The sequence below is a fragment of the Equus asinus genome, chromosome 3, assembly GCF_041296235.1.
Source record: "Equus asinus isolate D_3611 breed Donkey chromosome 3, EquAss-T2T_v2, whole genome shotgun sequence".
In the NCBI taxonomy this organism is placed as follows: domain Eukaryota; kingdom Metazoa; phylum Chordata; class Mammalia; order Perissodactyla; family Equidae; genus Equus; species Equus asinus.
The window spans coordinates 16,645,243-16,658,176 of record NC_091792.1 but is presented as its reverse complement, the minus strand read 5'-3'; the positions used below and the strand labels follow the sequence as shown (position 1 = coordinate 16,658,176).

The window sequence follows — 12,934 nt, the reverse complement described above, 5'->3', positions numbered from 1 at the left end:
AATCAACAAAGTTTATATAAAACAAGCAAAAGAAGTTGCTATGATAATAACATTGGTATTTTTATACTTTTAAGATCTTTCATTTGATAATAGACTTGCCATAATATATTTTGACACAGGATTTTTTTATACCACATATTAGCAAATCATCTTTATGTTTAACATTGAAAACTTTCCCTCTCACATAGAAATGAAACTATTTACTATATGGTTCATTGAATCACCAGAGCTCAACATATTAGAAGTGCTCAGTCTCAATATTTCTTTACATACTGGTTACACTATAAGCCAAAGAGAAGGAAGACTTTACACAGAATTTCTAGCAGAGGTTTCAATACCTTTCCTAACCTCTCTTTCATAAAAAGGAATCAATAAAATGAAAATGCAGGTATTATTTGCCACACTTAAGTAACAACACTTGGCTTGTCTTTCTCTGAGTCTAGAAAGGAAAAAAGAAACTATAGAAAAACATACTTTTTAGACTGAATTTTTTTATTCTAGTATTCATTTGCCCTATGAAACTATTACAAGTATTTGTTAGTGACAGAGCTTCAGGGAGCAGAACATTATTTACTGCACAGAAAAATAATGACACATATAAGAAGAAATAAGAAAAATGCTGTAACATTATGATTATTGATTAAACACCCTGAAGATTAGTATATTTTGAAAGCTCTATTTTCATTGCTAACTTAGTTATTTCTAATACTTATATTCTTATCAAATACATGCATATGCTCTGTCATGAACTGAATGCTTGTGTCCCCCTCAAATTCTTATGTTGACGCTGTAACACCCAATGTGATAGTACTTAGAGATGGAGTCGTTGGGAGGTAATTAACGTTAGGTGAGAACATGAGAATGGAGCCATCATGGTGGGATTAGGGGCATTATAAGAAGAGACAGGAGGGAGTTTGCACCGAGGAAAGGTTAATCTACTGCATGAACTGAAAAAAAGCTATTTAGTGAACCTGCAAAATTACTTACATCCAAGCTGACTAATGTTTCTTTATACCAGTGATGCACTGGTTATTTTATCCATAGTTACTCTAGAAGAATTTGAGTCCTTCTTAAAAGATATTTCAGGAAACTCATTAGAACAATTAATACTGCTTATTGTATAAATCACAATGTTTAAAATCATGTTGTGACTACTGAGTCATTTGAAAGCATTTCATTTACATTTGAGAGGGAATATGTATAACATTGCTTCACTGAAAGAACACTGTGATTAATTCCTCTTCTTCTTAGTTCTTTAGGAATACCTCTTATAAGATTTGTGACTAATTCAGGGTTAATTTCCAAAGAAAGACTCAGTGGTAAAAAGAGAGGAGGTTTCTTTTAGAGCAAATATTCTCAGTTTTTGATAATTCAGTCTGTTGGGCCTGCCAAATTTTGCTCTGATGCATTCCATGCAGACAGACAACACTAGCAGGCGTGAGCAGGTGCTATTTGTGAAATCTAGTGGGATTAATTCTTTGTAGTTTAACAAGCACAAGCTGTATTATGCACTAAATCACCTCAATGTTAGTCTCCTAAAGAATTATCTTAAACAAACCACAATCTGTTGCTAAGAGAGATAAAATAATAATAATAATTAGAGCAGAGAAGCGTTGTAACCTTCCGACCAAGACCTTGTTGACATTTCAGCTTTTTCCATGAATTGAACTTGTCAAGTTTATATAGGTGGTATTTGCACTGATTTCGTTTCTCATGTGTTATCACAAAGCTTATGTTATATTTTTCAAACAAAGTGTCAAAAAGCCTGTCCAATGATACGGAAAATCCTGGAAGAACGACATGTGCAGGATACTCATGATAAGTCAAAACAACAATTTGACTCGGTCTCACATCTTAGCACTATAAAACTCAGGACTTAAAGAGAAGACATTTTATAGTAAGATTTTAAACTATTTATTTTTTCTAGTTTTGACTGTTATTAATGATTCAATGTACTTAATTGAGAAATAAGCCACGTAGTATACATCCTGTAACTTGACTGAGCCAGAGGTAGGCTCAGAACGCTTCTCTTGCATAAAAGTAAAGGAAGTACAGACACTCACTGTGATTAAATTGAAGACTGACAGACCTGCAGTCTTCAAGAACACATGATTGACCACCATTTACCTTTGGTGTATTACATACAGGATATGCTTCAAGTGTTGTTTAAACCAAGAGAAATTTCACAGTGCACAACAATGTTACATTTAGCACAAATCCTCTAGGGTAGAGGCTAAGCAACTGGATCAGTATCAAGAACAGAATGCTTTCAGCTTCGATGAATGGAACCCAAGATTACTGATAGGACTGACTGGTAAAAGACGAAATTTCTACCAAAAGCAGGAATTGATTAAGCGAAAGAATGAGAAACAGTTTTAAAGATTAAGGAATTTCCTTTAAAAAGGCTTCTAAATGGTCTTATGATTTTGAAAATGCTATCAGTTATATTCTTGGCACAATCAGAGGCTGTGCTATTTTCCTGTTAAATGCTATACCAATTGTTTGTAACCACAATACCAAGTGTGTTTTCCACTTATTTAAGTAATTGTTCTTCACTTTGATTTACCACTGTCTCTCATCTTTTCTGCCGATTTACGGTCTTCGGGGTTGAACTACAAAGGGCCCAGGAAACCATGATGAATGGGAATACGGATGCAATAAATAGCAGACTGAAGCGATGCATCTGTTTTAGAGAGCTATCCTGCCACTTGGCTAGTTTCATTTCCTGAGTAAATAACTATAATTTTCTTATTATAAACCTTACTGAACTCATGTTCAGGCAGCTGTGAATTTCTATAGTTGCCCTGCTGAGGCGTGGTGTATTAACCATTTCATACACCTCCTATTCGAAATCTTCACAGCAGTAGAAAAAGTTCCAACGACATACCTCTTAACACAATGTTCAAGTTTTAAAACTCAAGTCCAAAGGTAGTCACAAGAGCCTGTTGTTTTAAAATTGTGAAAGTTTATTCTTAGCTGCTTCATTTTTAATTATATAGGTCATCTTTAAAAATCGAAGAATTTTTTTGAATAATACATTTAAGGTCGTTCAAATCTGTAAATAGTATTCTTAAATATTCCCATTTGTTATGTGGAATTGAAAGGTAAATGAAAACAATGTGAGAAGGAGTATCATTAGCCCCTTTAGAAATGGATACAGTGGAGCTTAAATGAGTAAAGGCATTTACTTTTTAGGGTAACAAGAAATCTAGAAGTAGGAAGAACTAGTGGGTATAGGGATCAGTGAAGTAATCAAAGGCCCAAGCCCATATTTTTCTGCTCAACCATCACTGCTGGCATCTTAGAAAAAAGAAGGGGGGAATAGATTTGGGGTAGGCAGCTAGCAGTGACTGCCACAATATTATAGTGATTAGGAACTTAGATTCTGTAATTATTTTCTCTGGCTTACATTGTTTGTTCTGCAATTTATTAATGGCATGACGTTGGACAAATTATTTAACCTTTCTCTGGACCTTAGTTTTGTCCATAAAAGGATCTACCACAGTGAACTGTACAGATGGTACCTGACCCATGATGGTTCAACTGATGATTTTTTGACTTTATGATGGTGTGAAAGTGATACACCTTCAGCAGAAACCACACTTCCAATTTTAAATTTTGATTTTTTCCTGAGCCAGCAATATGCAGTATGATCCTCTCTCATGCAGTCAGCCCCGCAATCATGAGGGTAAACAACCAATACACTTACAATTATTCTGTGTCCATCCAACCATTTTGTTTTTCACTTTCAGTACAGTTTTCAACAAATTATGTGAGATATTCAACACTTTATTATAAAATAGACTTTGTATTAGATAATTTTACCACAGTGTGGGCTAATGTAAGTGTTCTGAGCACGTTTAAGGTAGGCTAGGCTAAGCTATGATGTTCAGTAGGTTAGGTGTATCCAATGCATTTTGACTTACAATGCTTCCAACTTAAGACGGACTTATCAGGATGTGATCCCATCGTAAGTTGAGGAAGATTTGTAGTAGGAATTAAATCACATAATACTTGTAAGACATTTAAAACAGTGACTGAACAATAAACATTGGGATTACTATACAAATGCACTTATGTTCATTCCCCTTGGTTTTTCATGGAAAGTAGCATCACAGGTAATACTACTTCCGGTGGGTTTTCTGTGCACAAAAGATAGAATAGAAAACCAAGGTATTTTTTGCTCTGCCAAAATTGACCTAAAAACAATTTTAAAAGTGGAGAAAAACTGCACCAGATTACCTTGATAGAAAGTAAGCATAAGATTGTTTGCATTTTAGCTTCCTTTGGCTTTCATCTACAAGTTTTCATTTTTAAAGAAATCTAGTCTAAACATGGTAAAAATTGACCGGTCCAGCTTCCAAAAAAAATCAGCCCACATTTGATGAAAGTTCATAAACCTTGGCAAAACTTTTGTTGAACCTCCCTGAGTTTCATGTTTATTTGAAACCGAAACCAGGTGAGTCTCAGATTTTGTTATGAATGTTTCACAAAGTTCTACAAATAAAACATCATTTATGCAACAAGTAGTATTTGATGCTTACCTGCTGCTAAGTCTTCTTCAAAATTTCTCAGTACTTATAGCTGACCTTTTTATGCTTTATCCAGTAATTTTCAGGCTGAATTTTTATATACTTTTTAAGTTTATTATTAGAAACAGGGATAAACTTATTCTTATTCAATAAATATCTTTTCATGATAAGATAAGTCATTGACAACACCCAGAAATTACTCTTTCCCTAGGAAGGGTATAATTGCATGAGGATTTCTTTCTCTTAAACAATCTTGAATAAAAGTAAAATTTTACTCAATATTTTTTCAATTTTTACACTTAGAATTGCACATTTATTAATCTAAAGTTGATCAACTCCAGTTCAGAGAAGTTACTTCTTACGAGTGTTCCATACTCAATAACTTTAATTTTCCACACTCTTCATTTCTTGATAAATACTACACTAATTATTTACTGACATATCATTTTTTATTTTAATATAAAAGAAAATAAATTGTGACAAAATTACCATGATATATATTCTCATTTGTTCAGTAATATTGTGTTATATAGGACCCAAGAACAAACATTTATTTTTTATAATAGTTCAACTTTTTGTATCAGTGAGAACAAATTAGTGACACAATCCCTGTGAATACAGATTTCATAATTACATTCGGTGGGTACCTAACTGTTAATGGGTTATAAAATTCCCCTTTTCTAGGTGATATGTTATAGAGAAGAAGAGAGCATGCTTAAGTAACTTATCAGCCATTCAGTGGGTACTTCTCCATTGTCAAACGCATGGTGAAAAGAACAGAAGATCATGTAAAGGTCTTTGAAAGTCCTGTAGTGTAACACATATGTAAGAAAATAAATTAGTATGGATAAAATTGTAAAACATAAATTGAATTAAGTACCAAGAAAATATAGTCTAGAGACAAGACAAAACTGGTTTTGATTAACTTCCTTGAAGGAGTTCTCTGTCTCATTAAAGTGTGTGCCTGTATTCATTTATCCATTTTTTTAATGATGCTTTCTACAGCTTTTTATTGAAGGATATAGTCATGTGCTGCACAATGACGTTTCAGTCAACAGCGGACTGCACATACCGTGGTGGTACCATAAGATTAGTATCACGTAGCCTAGGTGTGTAGTAGGCTACACCATCCAGGTTTGTGTAAGTACACTCTATGATGTTTGCACAATGACGAAACCACCTAACTGCATTTCTCAGAATGTTGAGTGTCATTAAGCGACACATGACTGTAGATAGAAAAATGAAAAGTCCAAAGTATGAATCTCAATGAACTTTCACAAGGTGAATGTTCCCCTATAACAAGGAGTGAGATAGAAATAGAATGTTACCAGTACCTTAAAAAGTTCCCTTCAGGGGCCGCCCTGTGGCCGAGTGGTTAAGGTCATGTGCTCCACTTCAGCGGCCCAGGGTTTTGCCAGTTCGGATCCTGGGTGCTGACATGGCACCACTCATCAGGCCACATTGAGGCAGCGTCCCACATGCCACAACTAGAAGGACCTGCAACTAAGATATGCAACTTTGTACCTGGGGGGATTTGGGGAGATAAAAGCAGAAAAAAAAAAGTTCCCTTCCGCCCCCTTCTAATCACTACCCATCCCATTTTAGAAGAGTAACTACTGGTCTGATTTCTAACACAACAGACTAGTTTTGTCTTGTTTTGAAATGTACATATGTGAAACCATACAGCATGGACTCTTCTTGCATCTGATTTCTTTCATTCACCATTACGTTTTCTAGATTCTTTCCTGTTTGAAATATAACAGCAATTTTCTTATTCTCATTGCTATACAATATTTCATGATTTCCCTAACCATTCTATTGTTTATGGACATTAAGACTGTCTTTGATACACACTTTAATGAATTTCTATTGTGTGCCAAGAGTAGAATTGCTATGTTGTAAGAAATGCATATATTCAGCTTAGGGAATACTGCCATGCAATGGATTGGGAAAGGAGGGTTTTATTAATTTACGTTCCACTAACAGTGTATGAACATTCCTACTGCTTCGTGTTCTCTTTGATTTGCAATTTTCACCTTAGCCCTTCTGATAGGTGGCTAGTAGTAGATTATTGTGTTTTTAATTTGAACCGCTTTTCATATGTTTATTGGTCATTGGGATGTCCTCTGCTGTGCAATGACTGTTGCTGGTTTTATTTATTAAGTAGACTGCCTCTTAAAATAGAATTTTAGGGGAATTTTATATATTCTGAATATGAGTCCTTTTGCCAGAAATGCGAATTGCCAATATCTCCTTCATCTATGTGGCTTGTTGCTTCAGTCTCTGCATGTAGTTTTCTGATGACTGAAAGTATTTAATTTTAATGTAGTCCAATTAAGCAGTATTTTCTTTATGATGCAAGCTTTTGTATATCCTATTTATTTGTTTGGCTCAGGCCAAACAACATATAATGCCCTGATGTATTAAGCATGTGGGCAGCTAGTTTGTGACTTCTAGGCAATTAACAAAAAGACAAGTATATTTAGAAGAGAAATATAATCAACATTGTGTTTTAGATAGACCAGTGATATTGGCTGGAATGGATTTAGAGGAGAAAGATTTACCGCAGGTAGATCAATTAGAGACTATTGTAATCAGTTGTGTGAGAAATAATATGCCTATAAACTAAAGCAGTAGTAGGGCGATGGGGAGGAGAGAATGAATTCCGGAAGAATTTAGACAATTAAATAATACAACTTGGTGGTGACTAAGAAGGAGAAAATGAGAAATCATGAATGAACCTTGGGTATCTGGCTTAGATGATTAGATAGCAGTATCATTAATTAAGACCAGGGGCTATCTTTTTGAAGAGTAGATTTGAGGAAAGTTAGTTTAATTTAGGCCATGTTGTGTTTGAAATGTCTGTGGGATGTGTATGAAATACAGATCTGGATAATTTTTTTCTTCCTTCTGTTCCTTTCCATTTTCTACTTAAAAAATAATTAACATATATTAAATTGGTAATCAGACCAAAGAAACAGTAAAAATACATCTGCTTGACTTCTCTACCCACCCATAGAGTAGAACATGAAAATGCGCGACAGCTCACTCACCCCGAATCCTGCTGCTCAGTCTCACTCCTGGTGCCCACGTGCCCCACACTTACTCAAGCCTTCTTCGTGGATGATCAGATTCAGGATCCACGAATCAGAAATGAGTCCTGTTCCCATGTAGCGTTTGAGGCTCAATAATCAGTAAATCCTGGACTGGCTTTGGCTGCATTCTCCTTTCTCCTCTGCTCCGTTGCTTGACCAACGTTCCCAGTTCCTTCTAGGTCTGCAGCCTTTCCATGAATCTGTTCCCATATGGCTCATTATCAATTTTCTCCTCTGGGGATTAGCATTCTCACTCTTATGTATAGACATTTCTGAAGTCAGAATTGAGTATCTGCTTATATGTGGATCCCTTGAGACTGTTCTCTATCTACTGTTTACAGATCCCAGTGCTGAGTGTTCCATGTCTTTTATGTGTAACTTACTTCACTAATTTACGTTACTTGCTTGGACCCTTTAAGTGTTTTGGTTTGCTACTCCATCAAAATGAACACCAAAAAAAAAAAAGAAAAAACAATCATTGCAGACTAGACTATAAATTTAGAGAAAACTGCTTAGCATTCTTAGCATGTGAGTTGTTCAGTTACTCAGCTGACACTTACATTGAGCACAAACAGATTTGTGATGAAGCCACACAGAGGAAGGAGTTAGATTCAATTAGTTCTGGAAAAATGGTCATCCTCAAGAGAAATACTAATTTCTCATGGCAATAAAGGTAAATATATTTCCTGACACTTGGAAAAGCACCAAAAAAGAGAAAACAAAACAAGGGATTTAGAAAAATCTGAAGATCCCTATGTAGGGCTATTTTGGTGAAAAGTGTTGAGGGATAATCATAAATAGTTGCTCGCATTTTAGGGTTATGATACCTTGTCTAAGATGTTATAGAGTAGGTATGCTATCATCAAAATCTTGGAAGGAAACTATACCCTAGATTCTTCCTGTATTTCACGTCACCTCATTCCACCTCCCACCACACACATAGCAAAACATTTGCCTGTGATGTCAACATCACATAAGATATCAACAGCTTGACCCTAGAGTGCCTGTGTACTAGGCTGCTGCAGAGCGCTGTGCAGGCCATGCCTGCCTGACTCTAGACACACCATTTGCCTCCCTAAAGGTGAGCAGTTACCGACCTGACAACCCAGCATCCTTGCCAGTGTGAACCAACTCACACTCTTAAGAAAAGAAGCAAATTCTAAAATTCTTCTTCAGGACTCTCTTTTTTAGTCTGAGGATATAATCTACCATTGATTGTAATATATAGTAAGAGATACTGCAAATGACCGTTTAGGCTGGTTGAGCTGGCAATGCTCTTTCTTAATTTCCTACTCCCAACTTTTACTTCCTTAACTTCAGCATTTTAATTCTTTACTCATGTTTCAATTAACAGGCACAAAAGCTTTGAAAGAGGAAAGCTTTTTGCCTCCTTCTCTAACGCAACCAACAAGCTCCCATTTGCCTTCTCAGAAAACAGCCTCTCCCTCTCATGGGAAACGCTTCCAGCCAATGTTACCCACTGTGCCTCCTGACAAAGCCAGCATCACAGCCCAGGCTGCTCTGCTCTCAAGGGTTTTTCAGTAGGTTCAGTCTGTCTGGAAAGCAGCGCCTGCCATCTGACCTTTGTATTGCTCATCTACACAGGCTGGATGAAGAAACAGAGGGAGGGCAGAGCTGAGGACTGGGTCTGGAGAAGGAAGAGAAAGAGACAAAAACAGAGTCTGGGATCCAAAGAGCCCAAACACTGTTTGGTTTGGCCTTCAGACATGGCAGCTCGGCAACAGGAAATGTCAGCTTATTAAAGACTTCACATGGCATCATCAGACGACAGCCATTAGACCCTTTGGCCAGGTTCCCAAGATCACACTGAGGGGAGAAAAACAATATGAACCAATATGAATGTCTAGATTTCCTTTCTAAGACAGAAGAGTTCACTAGGCTGGCTGATTTGGCAAGCTGTTAACAGAACTAATTTGATTGCTTTGGCAGGGATAAGAGGATGCAGGAGGAGATCTCCCAGCTCTGATGCCAGCTTTGAATTCCAATGATTATCCTGTATGCTGTTGACTTGATGTCGTTGAGAAGACGGGGGTGGCTTGGGGTGGCAATTGCAAAAACATCACCAAAAGCAACCACTGCTGACTGAAGTTGGCCATTTGAAGGTGTGAGGGAAAAGCCTTTCCTGGCAGAGGCAGGCAGGAGCCACCCCCAGGCCTATTATTCTTGGGGTGGAGTTTCCAAAAAGATGGATTTATTATGCTTGTCACACCTGTGAATGTGTCACTTGTGTTACCATCCTTGCAGTGTATCACTTTGCTTTTAAAACTGCTGGCTAAAAGCCCTTCCTGTTAGGGGATAGATCCTACTTATCTAAAGCTCAGTGTCTGTTGAAGTATTTGTTGCATTAACAGAACTTTCCTTTCTTCCTGCCCAGGGAGGAAAGAAGAAGGACACTCACCTCTGGTCCTAGTTACATAGAACCATGGTGTTTCTTTCCCTGGAAAGGAACAGGACACTGAAGGAGAGACGCATTTGTAAGTTGCATAAAACTCTCTATGGACTGGTCTATGTGCTATTGTTTCCCTTGGCCCACCTGACCAGTAGCTTCACTATTTGCCACAGCCTCTGAAGTTGTGTTGTTCCTGAAATCCATTGCTAAACACGGAGGAGCACACAGAAATCAATAGTCTGTCTTCATGAAGATTTTTAGGATACTCTCCAGACAGTTTCCTCACTCAGTGCAAAATGCATACGCCACTGAGGCAGCAGACACATGAATTCATTCACCATCAAGGAACTCACCTTTGCCTCCAACATCCCTGCTGGCATCTTTTATTCTCCTTGGCATCTATTCCTTTTAATCACACCATCCTGGGAAAGTCAGGCCAGGCAGGTTTAGCCATCGAGCAAGCCCACAGGGATCTGCTAGAGGCAGGTAGAAGGAAAGGGTGTTTATGGTTAAGCAGGGACTTGTGGCTTCAATTTCATCTCAGGTGCTTGCAAAACTTCCTCACACCTAGTGAGCCGTAGTGAACCACAGGACAATTGTGAACTTCTCAAAGAGGCTCAACTCTGTGGAGCTTTGGTTACTGCTTCAAAGGTATCCTAGATTCTAAACTACATTTTAAAATATGGTCAGGTCCTCCAAGGGGAACATATTTCCCTTATTTTATACATGCCCACCTGTCTTGGGTTACTTTCTCATTGCTATAAAAATGACTATCACTCTAGCTTCGCTCAAATGCTCACTTCTCCTTATTCGTTTATATAGAATAAGTGGTAATTTAAGGATCTAGGATATACCAAAATAAGTGATTTATTTAATGACATGAGTCTTAGTCTTGTTGTTCACTCAGCCAACAGTATTTATGTAAGTCACACTGTATGTGCAAGTCACTATGCACAGTAAGAAGGAAGATAAGTTAAGAAATGCATAAGTAAGTTTCCAGGAATTATTTAAGAGAAAAAAATTAAATATATTTTCTCTTAAGAGGACAATCTACTTTACCAAAGATTAAAATTGGCATTTATCCTTCATTTGGTAGGATCCATACATTGGTATATAAGTCAAGGCTCTTAGTTGTAACAGAAATAATCTCCTGATAATTTAATCAGAAAAAAAAGAAATTATAGTACATTGGATAGCTCACACAACCTTCAGGAAGGCCAGAGAACCAGGTTTGGAGGCTATGTACACACATAGAATTGACATCATAATGTATAACTGTGCAGCAAAGCCACCAATGTTACGAGCAGACTCTGATATTGTCACTAGAATTTCAGCTACTATTGGCCCTGGAAACTAAAGAGTTCCCTCCTCCCACAGTAAAATGAATTGTACATGGCACCTACCTCTTTCAATCATCATATCCTAAATCAAAGTCTGGAGTGAAGATATCTGATTGACAAATCCTAATTCACGTGCACACATCCTAGCTGCATGTAAGGCTGGAAAAGTCTGTATACAGCATTTCCATCTCTAAATTGGGAGATGGGCATTGTCAAAATTCAGAGATAGAGATGAGGAAGAATAATTATTTCACCAAAAATTAGTGGTTTTGCTCTGAAAACCCAGAGCCTCTGCTACTTTTCTCCTATCAGGGTTTGCTGCAAACTCCATGGAGATCCTTCTCTGCCACAGACCTATTAGTACCATCAATTTACCAAGACATAGGTAGCATGAACAGCCAGAACCAGGTTGGAAATCTTCTCTTGTCTGAGCTTGACTGAAAGTTGGTAGCTTTGGAAGAAATCCAGTACATTGGTGAGAGAAATCCACCCAAATGAGGTACATGTCCTCTCCAAAATCTAATGATGTTATCCAAACATCATGCTTCTTTCTTAGTGGTCTGGGAATAATGTACAGCAACTCACCCTTCACTGTGAAAACCCAGACCAGTGAATCAGTATTATGGATTTTTCCTTTTGCCTCAGTTTCTAATATGGCTCAGTGTGGTATGATTATGAATCCCGTCTTCATTTAGAATAGTGAGATTTTATCCATCATGGATTATTTTGCCTTAATGATGTTTTTCAATTATTGCACTAAAATATCTTCTATCTTGGTTACTGAGTTTTATAGTGTCCCCTTGAATTGTGTGCCCTTGAAGAATGCCCCACTAGTGTTGGATCTGCTTTAGGTTCATCCTCAGGGATATTCAATTTCTCTGTTTCCAGGAGTTCCTATCATATCAAGGGAGACAAATATAACATGCACTTTGGAGAATATAAAGTTCTGGACAGGGGTATGTACATATGAAATAGGATGGCTGGGATGGTCTCAGAGAGAAGGTGACATTTGAGGAAAGATGTGAAAAAGGGGGAAGAGGCTAGATTTGTGTTTGTACAGTTCAGTTTGGATCTTAGAGGGCTACTCCCTGATGTGAACTTAAGGCCCTGGTGACTGAGTGACCATCATCAAATATCTCTCAAGGGCATGCATTTGGATTATCATCCAGTCATGCTGCCTACGAGATAAGCTGTCCCTCCTTGCCTCAGTAACTAAGGTCTCTGCCCCATTACTTGGACTCTGACGCTCCCAATTGAAAGCGGGTACCCAATTTAATATATAAACTCCCATCAGCCTCTCTGGCCAACACAAAACACTGATGCCCATCTAGGTCTCTAACTACAGTCAGTTTCCAGAATGTCCTGAGGGCCAATTACAAAGTCAAATCTGAGAAGAGAGGATTTATGCATCCAAAAATAACTGCCAGATTTTAAATTTTTATACATGTGTGTGTGTATATATATATATATATATATATATATATACATATAAAATCCGGAGGATGCATATGGGAAGAGATTCTCAGGGAACTAGATCAAATAGGGAAGAGCTTAAGT

At 37.3% G+C, this 12,934-nt stretch overlaps 1 long non-coding RNA gene across 1 annotated transcript in view; it reads left to right on the top strand.

Moving 5' to 3' along the window:
* The window catches only part of LOC123284550 (uncharacterized), a 38,798-nt gene that overhangs the window by 15,151 nt on the left and 10,713 nt on the right, over positions 1-12,934 (top strand). The window contains exon 3 of the long non-coding RNA XR_006525662.2: positions 10,023-10,122. This is a non-coding gene — a long non-coding RNA (uncharacterized lncRNA). The remainder of the gene's footprint in view (positions 1-10,022; positions 10,123-12,934) is intronic.